This window comes from Pelobates fuscus, chromosome 11 (assembly GCF_036172605.1).
Source record: "Pelobates fuscus isolate aPelFus1 chromosome 11, aPelFus1.pri, whole genome shotgun sequence".
In the NCBI taxonomy this organism is placed as follows: Eukaryota; Metazoa; Chordata; class Amphibia; order Anura; family Pelobatidae; genus Pelobates; species Pelobates fuscus.
In genome coordinates this window covers 28,349,225-28,361,718 of record NC_086327.1, presented here as the reverse complement: position 1 = coordinate 28,361,718, position 12,494 = coordinate 28,349,225, and positions in this window count along the sequence as shown.

The following is a 12,494-nucleotide window of genomic DNA, read 5'->3' as shown; positions in this document are numbered from 1 at the left end:
CACACACACAAAGATGGCTGAGCCCATACACACACAGACTGCTGAGTCCATAGACACACAGACTGCTGAGTCCATACACACACAGACTGCTGAGTCCATACACACACATACAGACTGCTGAGTCCATACACACACACAGACTGCTGAGTCCATACACACACACAGACTGCTGAGTCCATACACACAAATATACAGACTGCTGAGTCCATACACACATATACAGACTGCTGAGTCCATACACACACATACACACACATACAGACTGCTGAGTCCATACACACATTCAGACTGCTGAGTCCATACACACATAAAGACTGCTGAGTCCATACACACATACAGACTGCTGAGTCCATACACACACTGCTGAGTCCATACACACACAGACTGCTGAGTCCACACACACACACACACACACAGAGACTGCTGAGTCCACACACACACAGACTGCTGAGTCCATACACACACAGACTGCTGAGTCCACACACACACAGACTGCTGAGTCCATACACACACATACAGACTGCTGAGTCCATACACACACACAGACTGCTGAGTCCATACACACACACAGACTGCTGAGTCCATACACACACATATACAGACTGCTGAGTCCATACACACATATACAGACTGCTGAGCCCATACACACACACACACACACATACAGACTGCTGAGTCCATACACACATTCAGACTGCTGAGTCCATACACACATACAGACTGCTGAGTCCATACATACACACATACAGACTGCTGAGTCCATACACACATACAGACTGCTGAGTCCATACACACACACACAAACACACACACAGACTGCTGAGTCCACACACACACACACACATACAGACTGCTGAGTCCATAAACACACATATACAGACTGCTGAGTCCATACACACATATACAGACTGCTGAGTCCATACACACACAGAGACTGCTGAGTCCATACACACATACACACAGACAAACACACACACAGACTGCTGAGTCCATACACACACAAATACAGACTGCTGAGTCCATACACACATTCAGACTGCTGAGTCCATACACACATACAAACTGCTGAGTCCATACACACATACAGACTGCTGAGTCCATACACACATACAGACTGCTGAGTCCATACACACACACACAAACACACACACACAGACTGCTGAGTCCATACACACACACACACACATACAGACTGCTGAGTCCATACACACACACACACTGCATGTGTCCATACACACATACAGACTGCTGAATCCATACACACACACATACAGACTGCTGAGTCCATACACACACTGCTGAGTCCATACACACACAGACTGCTGACTCCATACACACACACACACACACACACACACAGAGACTGCTGAATCCACACACACACAGACTGCTGAGTCCATACACACACAGACTGCTGAGTCCACACACACACAGACTGCTGAGTCCATACACACACACACACATACAGACTGCTGAGTCCATACACACACACAGACTGCTGAGTCCATACACACACACACACACAGAGACTGCTGAGTCCATACACACACATATACAGACTGCTGAGTCCATACACACATATACAGACTGCTGAGTCCATACACACGCACACACACATACAGACTGCTGAGTCCATACACACATTCAGACTGCTGAGTCCATACACACATACAGACTGCTGAGTCCATACACACATACAAACTGCTGAGTCCATACACACATACAGACTGCTGAGTCCATACACACATACAGACTGCTGAGTCCATACACACACACACACACATACAGACTGCTGAGTCCATACACACACACACACTGCATGTGTCCATACACACATACAGACTGCTGAATCCATACACACACACATACAGACTGCTGAGTCCATACACACACTGCTGAGTCCATACACACACAGACTGCTGAGTCCACACACACACACAGACTGCTGAATCCACACACACACAGACTGCTGAGTCCATACACACACAGACTGCTGAGTCCACACACACACAGACTGCTGAGTCCATACACACACATACAGACTGCTGAGTCCATACACACACACAGACTGCTGAGTCCATACACACACACAGACTGCTGAGTCCATACACACACATATACAGACTGCTGAGTCCATACACACATATACAGACTGCTGAGTCCATACACACGCACACACACATACAGACTGCTGAGTCCATACACACATTCAGACTGCTGAGTCCATCACACATACAGACTGCTGAGTCCATACACACATACAGACTGCTGAGTCCATACACACATACAGACTGCTGAGTCCATACACACATACAGACTGCTGAGTCCATACACACACACACAAACACACACACAGACTGCTGAGTCCATACACACACACACATACAGACTGCTGAGTCCATACACACACACACACACTGCATGTGTCCATACACACATACAGACTGCTGAGTCCATACACACATACAGACTGCTGAGTCCATACACACACACACACACACACACATACAGACTGCTGAGTCCATACACACACACACACTGCATGTGTCCATACACACATACAGACTGCTGAATCCATACACACACACATACAGACTGCTGAGTCCATACACACACAGACTGCTGAGTCCATACACACACACACACACACACACACAGAGAGAGACTGCTGAATCCACACACACACAGACTGCTGAGTCCATTCACACACAGACTGCTGAGTCCACACACACACAGACTGCTGAGTCCATACACACACATACAGACTGCTGAGTCCATACACACACACAGACTGCTGAGTCCATACACACACACAGACTGCTGAGTCCATACACACACATATACAGACTGCTGAGTCCATACACACATATACAGACTGCTGAGTCCATACACACGCACACACATATAGAGACTGCTGAGTCCATACACACATTCAGACTGCTGAGTCCATACACACATACAGACTGCTGAGTCCATACACACATACAGACTGCTGAGTCCATACATACATACAGACTGCTGAGTCCATACACACACACACAAACACACACACAGACTGCTGAGTCCATACACACACACACACACACATACAGACTGCTGAGTCCATACACACACACACACTGCATGTGTCCATACACACATACAGACTGCTGAATCCATACACACACACATACAGACTGCTGAGTCCATACACACACTGCTGAGTCCATACACACACAGACTGCTGAGTCCATTCACACACAGACTGCTGAGTCCACACACACACAGACTGCTGAGTCCATACACACACATACAGACTGCTGAGTCCATACACACACACAGACTGCTGAGTCCATACACACACACAGACTGCTGAGTCCATACACACACATATACAGACTGCTGAGTCCATACACACATATACAGACTGCTGAGTCCATACACACGCACACACATATAGAGACTGCTGAGTCCATACACACATTCAGACTGCTGAGTCCATACACACATACAGACTGCTGAGTCCATACACACATACAGACTGCTGAGTCCATACATACATACAGACTGCTGAGTCCATACACACACACACACAAACACACACACAGACTGCTGAGTCCATACACACACACACACACACACAGACTGCTGAGTCCATACACACACACAGACTGCTGAGTCCATACACACACATATACAGACTGCTGAGTCCATACACACATATACAGACTGCTGAGTCCATACACACGCACACACACATACAGACTGCTGAGTCCATACACACATTCAGACTGCTGAGTCCATCACACATACAGACTGCTGAGTCCATACACACATACAGACTGCTGAGTCCATACACACATACAGACTGCTGAGTCCATACACACATACAGACTGCTGAGTCCATACACACACACACAAACACACACACAGACTGCTGAGTCCATACACACACACACATACAGACTGCTGAGTCCATACACACACACACACACTGCATGTGTCCATACACACATACAGACTGCTGAGTCCATACACACATACAGACTGCTGAGTCCATACACACACACACACACACACACATACAGACTGCTGAGTCCATACACACACACACACTGCATGTGTCCATACACACATACAGACTGCTGAATCCATACACACACACATACAGACTGCTGAGTCCATACACACACAGACTGCTGAGTCCATACACACACACACACACACACACACAGAGAGAGACTGCTGAATCCACACACACACAGACTGCTGAGTCCATTCACACACAGACTGCTGAGTCCACACACACACAGACTGCTGAGTCCATACACACACATACAGACTGCTGAGTCCATACACACACACAGACTGCTGAGTCCATACACACACACAGACTGCTGAGTCCATACACACACATATACAGACTGCTGAGTCCATACACACATATACAGACTGCTGAGTCCATACACACGCACACACATATAGAGACTGCTGAGTCCATACACACATTCAGACTGCTGAGTCCATACACACATACAGACTGCTGAGTCCATACACACATACAGACTGCTGAGTCCATACATACATACAGACTGCTGAGTCCATACACACACACACAAACACACACACAGACTGCTGAGTCCATACACACACACACACACACATACAGACTGCTGAGTCCATACACACACACACACTGCATGTGTCCATACACACATACAGACTGCTGAATCCATACACACACACATACAGACTGCTGAGTCCATACACACACTGCTGAGTCCATACACACACAGACTGCTGAGTCCATTCACACACAGACTGCTGAGTCCACACACACACAGACTGCTGAGTCCATACACACACATACAGACTGCTGAGTCCATACACACACACAGACTGCTGAGTCCATACACACACACAGACTGCTGAGTCCATACACACACATATACAGACTGCTGAGTCCATACACACATATACAGACTGCTGAGTCCATACACACGCACACACATATAGAGACTGCTGAGTCCATACACACATTCAGACTGCTGAGTCCATACACACATACAGACTGCTGAGTCCATACACACATACAGACTGCTGAGTCCATACATACATACAGACTGCTGAGTCCATACACACACACACACAAACACACACACAGACTGCTGAGTCCATACACACACACACACACATACAGACTGCTGAGTCCATACACACACACACACTGCATGTGTCCATACACACATACAGACTGCTGAATCCATACACACACACATACAGACTGCTGAGTCCATACACACACTGCTGAGTCCATACACACACAGACTGCTGAGTCCATACACACATACAGACTGCTGAGTCCATACACACACACACAAACACACACACAGACTGCTGAGTCCATACACACACACACATACAGACTGCTGAGTCCATACACACACACTGCATGTGTCCATACACACATACAGACTGCTGAGTCCATACACACATACAGACTGCTGAGTCCATACACACACACACACACACACATACAGACTGCTGAGTCCATACACACACACACACTGCATGTGTCCATACACACATACAGACTGCTGAATCCATACACACACACATACAGACTGCTGAGTCCATACACACACAGACTGCTGAGTCCATACACACACACACACACACACAGAGAGAGAGACTGCTGAATCCACACACACACAGACTGCTGAGTCCATTCACACACAGACTGCTGAGTCCACACACACACAGACTGCTGAGTCCATACACACACATACAGACTGCTGAGTCCATACACACACACAGACTGCTGAGTCCATACACACACACAGACTGCTGAGTCCATACACACACATATACAGACTGCTGAGTCCATACACACATATACAGACTGCTGAGTCCATACACACGCACACACATATAGAGACTGCTGAGTCCATACACACATTCAGACTGCTGAGTCCATACACACATACAGACTGCTGAGTCCATACACACATACAGACTGCTGAGTCCATACACACATACAGACTGCTGAGTCCATACACACACACACAAACACACACACAGACTGCTGAGTCCATACACACACACACACACACATACAGACTGCTGAGTCCATACACACACACACACTGCATGTGTCCATACACACATACAGACTGCTGAATCCATACACACACACATACAGACTGCTGAGTCCATACACACACTGCTGAGTCCATACACACACACACACACACACAGAGACTGCTGAATCCACACACACACAGACTGCTGAGTCCATACACACACAGACTGCTGAGTCCACACACACAGAGACTGCTGAGTCCATACACACACATACAGACTGCTGAGTCCATACACACACACAGACTGCTGAGTCCATACACACACATATACAGACTGCTGAGTCCATACACACATATACAGACTGCTGAGTCCATACACACACACACACACACATACAGACTGCTGAGTCCATACACACATTCAGACTGCTGAGTCCATACACACATACAGACTGCTGAGTCCATACACACATACAGACTGCTGAGTCCACACACACACAGACTGCTGAGTCCATACACACACATACAGACTGCTGAGTCCATACACACACACAGACTGCTGAGTCCATACACACACATATACAGACTGCTGAGTCCATACACACATATACAGACTGCTGAGTCCATACACACACACACACACACATACAGACTGCTGAGTCCATACACACATTCAGACTGCTGAGTCCATACACACATACAGACTGCTGAGTCCATACACACATACAGACTGCTGAGTCCATACACACATACAGACTGCTGAGTCCATACACACACACACAAACAGACACACACACAGACTGCTGAGTCCATACACACACACACACACATACAGACTGCTGAGTCCATACACACACATATACAGACTGCTGAGTCCATACACACATATACAGACTGCTGAGTCCATACACACACACACACACATACATACAGACTGCGGAGTCCATACACACACAGAGACTGCTGAGTCCATACACACATACACACAGACAAACACACACACAGACTGCTGAGTCCATAGACACACATACAGACTGGACTCAGCAGTCTGTGTTTGTGTGTGTGTGTGTGTGTATGGACTCAGCCCTGGTCTTGTGGCATTGTAAGATGTTCTGTTACCTTGAGCACAACAAAAATAAAGAATTAAAAAAAAAACAAACAATGAAGCCTCTTGTTTATTCATCAGCTCTGGAAAATTTCCCATGAGGAAAAGATCAATAACTCCTCAGTGACAATCTGTTATCTCCTTGAGTTTTCACTAGACCTCACGCAGGTCAATATTGGCTTGACTTGTTATCTAAATGTGCCATAATATCTCAGCAGCCAGAATTGTGAAGAATAAAATTGTACTGAATGCTGCCCATTGAACCTCGTGGCAAAGAGGACTTGCCACCAACGCTCAGTTGTAGAATTTAGTTCCACTGCAAATCAAAGAGGAAGTCAGCTCAAGTCAACTTGACAAAGTTCTGAACCGTGTGTGTTGAAGACTGAACACATGGCTTGTGGTAAAATGTTGCCACCTAGCTTAATAACTCGAATTGAGGGTCTTGTCAATAGACCCCTTGTTGATAAACGAGAAAGAACTGCTACTATAAATGTAGACTTAGAAGTGCCTTATTGAAACAAACAGACTTCCAGTCAAAGCCCCAATCGTAATCTCAAGACAACTTGAAAGATGACTTTGTGTGGAGTCCAGTGGGGCCTGCACCTTCTTGTCACTGAATGAGCCATTTAAATGGTGGAGGGAACATTTTCCTGAGAATCTGGAATAATTGAGGTGTGTTCTCGAGTTGCAGATGTCTTATGTGGAGATCCAAATACATGCTATATTCATGCAAATGTCATAGAAAATGATTCTTTTCATGGCAAATTCCTCATGCTCTTCGCACGACTAGCTCAATGGTTCTATTGAAGTGCATGGCGTTTCTTTGCTAGAACATAATATTACTGGAGGTCACAAATTGTGTGGAATAGTCAGCTTTCTTGGCTGATATTAATTATATGAAGGATGCTTGAAATTACATAGAGAGCAGTGATAATCTATTATTAAACTAATTTAACAAACTCAATCTTCAACATTGTTTGAGATCCTAAATTGATTCTATGCCCATCATAAAGGTCAAATACTTAACTCCCAATAGGAAGAGATCTAAAAAATGCATTAAAGGAACACTATAGTGTCCGGAATAGAAACATGATATTAGCTGCATCATTTCAAAAACAACACGCAAAGGATGGATTGGACGGAGGATGGATTAACTGCAGATTATCGTATATATCAATTAATTGCAAAAAGTGGTAAAAGCCATAATATTGGAGATATTTTGATAATTCCCTCTATCAAAGAATTTATCTCAACAGTAATGCATCAGGATATACCTGAAGTTTAAAAACATCGCCCCTTAGCGATAACACAGTACGCATTGACTAAATGGCGGCTAATGTTGAAAATAAACTTATAGGTATTCTCCAAAATTCTTCATTTTCCATACAGTTGGATGAGTCTGTCATTGCAGATAATAATGCTCTACTGATGACATATGTACGGCACCTTGATGAAAACAATACATTGCAAGGAGAAATGCTATTCACTGTCAATCTTATTAAAGATACAAAAGTATTATCAATAATTAATGCTTAAAATCATACTTTGCATAAAATAATATACCCTTGAACAGCATTGTTGCATGTGCTACTGATGGAGCACCATCAATGGTAGGTCGCTATCGTGGATTTGTTGCTTATTTGAAGGAAGAAGTGCCAAACGTTTTGTGTATTCATTGTGTTGTGCACAGACAACATATTGTAGGAAAACATTTAAGTACAAGTCTCCATTCATCATTAAAGGGACACTATAGTCACCCAGACCACTTCAGCTCAATGAAGTGGTCTGGGTGTCAGGTCCCTCTAGGGTTAACCCTGCCTGATGTAAACATAGCAGTTTCAGAGAACTTCCGGACAACCAGAAAAATGAAAAATGCTTTCCTACGGACACTTTGCGCGCGCGGCACTGCCGTGCATGCGCATTCGGCGCCGGTGACGTCAGGCGGGGGATGCTGACGTTGGCGGGGGAGGAGAGGTAAGGGAGCCTGGCGGGGGAAAAGGGTGAGTAGCTGAAGGGGTTTTAACCCCTTCAACGCCGTGGGAGGGGAACCCTGAGGGTGGGGGCACACCCTCAGGGTACTATAGTGTCAGGAAAACCAAGCGGTTTTCCTGACACTATAGTGTCCCTTTAAAGTATAATAATTAAAGCTGTAAAGATCAAATCTTATGCCAAAGATGTTGGAATGTTTCGACAGCTGTGCCAGGACAATAACGAGCCGTTTATTAGGTTACTTTTACACACAGAAGTTTGATGGCTCTCGAAGGGTACACGCTTGTCTCGTTTTGTTGCATTATATGATAGTGTCATACAGTTATTTGAAAGTAATAATGAGGCTGGTCTCTATGAACAGTTAAAACAGTAAAGAATGATGTCTTTTATTTGGCAGACATTTTCAAGAGATTTAATGATATTAATTTGCAGCTTCAAGGAGCCAATATAACTCTTACAAGTTGCAAAAATATTGTGTCATTATTTATCGAAAAAGCTTCTCCGTCAGACTATTTTGAAGAGAGAATTTTTATCAGTTTCCTGAATTGTCATCTATAAACGATGATGTAACTCCAGAAGAGATTGAAAAGTTCAATAGCCAACTCAACGATCTCAAATTGGACATGGAAAAACGGTTTCAAGATATTTTGAACTTGAAGGTGCATGACTGGGTGATAAATCCTTTTACAGTAAATGTTGCTGAGGTTGATATAACTTGCCAGGAAGAACTATTATAACTTAAATATGACGAAGAGAGTAAATGTAATTTTAGCAGTGGTGGATACCAAAAGCTTTGGCAAAAAAAAAAAAAAATGCCTGCATTATATCCAAATATGAAACATGGTATTCAATTTATTGATACCTTTCTCTACCACATATCTTGTAGAACCTTTGTTTGTTCTTTACGAAAATCGAACCAGATATCAAATATTTAGTCTCGCAGCATGAGCCTCAAGGATTTCATTAATCACTAGTTAAAGGTAATTTCAATTTACTTCATTGTTTTCTCATTAAACTTTATAAAGTTAAAAACATTATAAACGTGCATAAAGTATAAATAAAAAGATAAATTTAAGTACATTAAAAAAAAAAAACACCTTTCTTTCTAAAAAATATTCTGCACTTGCGCTAAAAAAATAATTAAAAACTGGTGGGCGGTAAGGAAATGTTTCCATCAAGAAAGATGCATTAGTGGGCGGTAGGTAGAAAAAGGTTGTCTACCCCTGATCTAGATGATCTCGGCGAATCCAATAGGAGGCTATTGCATATGTGCGGCAAAACTCTGCGCTGCACCAATCCGCATCTCCTCATAGAGATGCATTGAATCAATGCATCATAATAAGGAATGCACAACATCGAGACGCTGAACACCAGCAGCACTGACCCAGGAAATACCTCTAGTGGTCATCTGAGTGACTGCCACTAGAGGTTTTACTAGTCTACAAGGTCTTGAATAAGTTGAAAAGCCTGTATGGAGAGGCTATAAACACCAGAACCTCTACATTAAGCTGTAGTGGTTCTGGTGACTATGGTGTCCCTTTAACCATTATTTATGGATACACGGCTGTAAGAAAGTTCAGATAGTAGAATAATAAGCTATGGTAGTCCCTACATTTAGAACACAATACCCTGAAAAGATCACACAATAGAAAAGTAAAAAAAAATATATAGTCCTGATAGAATTTTGTATAATAAATTTTATTATCAGAGGTGTGCACAAGGCACACGTTTATGCATGGAAAAATATGCTTTACAGTCACCTGTTTAGGTCTCTGTGGATAACTTTGCAAGGTTTGTGGTTACTTTGTTAAGATTTGAAAGATTTTTTTTAAATTTCTTTCTATGCAACTACTTGTGTATATTTTTAAAATTAGTATTTTGCTAAGTGAAGCCTAGATGGTATTTTTCTCTGCATGCACACAATGTGCTGCACATGTCTATGTTTATTATGCTACAGAAACAGTTTGACATGTGCATTCAAGATCGAATTCTCTACAAGAGAAATATACAACGAGGCAACGAGGGGTCAACTGAGAAAGATGCAGACGTGAAGATGAGGTAAATGATAATCCCAGCGGGATGACAGTCTGGTGAAGACAGAGCAGAATTTTTAATTGTAAATCGAACAAAATAAATTGAGCAACCCATATACAACTAGATACACACAACACCTATTGCAAAAGTATAAGAATAAAGGGGCACATTGTCTCTTTAAGAAAACTACACAGAGAGTACAAACATGAGATTTACCACACAATAAGAAAGTGGTGTTAACCTATAAATAAATGTATAAATTAAATCTATTTTCTTCTGAATTACCTTATAAAATATGGAAGCAGAAAAACAGTAATATCGTTTGTCCAAGTTCTATAATAAAAAGCTAACCTTCCTAAAATTGCACTCATATTTGCAGACCGGAGTCTCGGTGTAACACTTTAAAACAAACTACAATGATGGTTCACTGAATCACCACTCATATACCGTGTGCAGTTCTGCAGCTTGATCTCCGCAATATCGACCCCTCTGGGTGGTTGGTCATGTGGTGGCTTCCACCGCTGCATTGTTTGGGGATCTAACCCGCAACGGTGTCTCATTTGTGCCAAAACAGCAAATACCTCACGCTTCTATCAGTATTGCGCTATGGTGTCCCGACTGTGTCCAAACTTGCTACCCACAGATAAAATGCATGTTTGGACACAATTTTATCAAGTCATTGTCTCTTTTGTATTGTGTGGTAAATCCTTGGTGCACAGAGTTCATGTTTTTACTCTCTGCTTAATTGTAAATCACAAGTAGTATATTATTAGTATTATTATTTATATAGCGCCATCATATTCCGTAGCATTGTACAATGGGTGGATATACACAAAAAGATCCCGCAGTCTCGCACACAATCCAGGTACTCCAGGCCCAGGGTTGGCAAATCCCAATTCCGCAGATATGATGAAAGTCAGGTCATGGCACACAGGATATTGCAAAAAGCAGATTTATTGGAACAAAGGAACAAGGTTTGGGCCTACACAGAGGCCTTTTTCAAGCTATCACCACAATGCACACAACCTCTTTTATAGGGTGTAAACTAAGTCAAAAAACTATCAATCATACAATTACCGAGTGTGTCATTTAGATGGTTGGAGCTCCATCCCAGGTGTGGTTGGCAAGGGATTACTCCCTATTTGTAGTTTCTGTTATGAGGCCTAGACCATCTTAATCTATCCTGAAGAAGTGGTATTTGTCCATCTTTATATCCCTGATCTAATCCTTTGTATTTAGATATCTTTTTATTTAGATACTTTTTCATATGCCTTTATTTTTTTAAGTCTCTTGTTAGACATGGA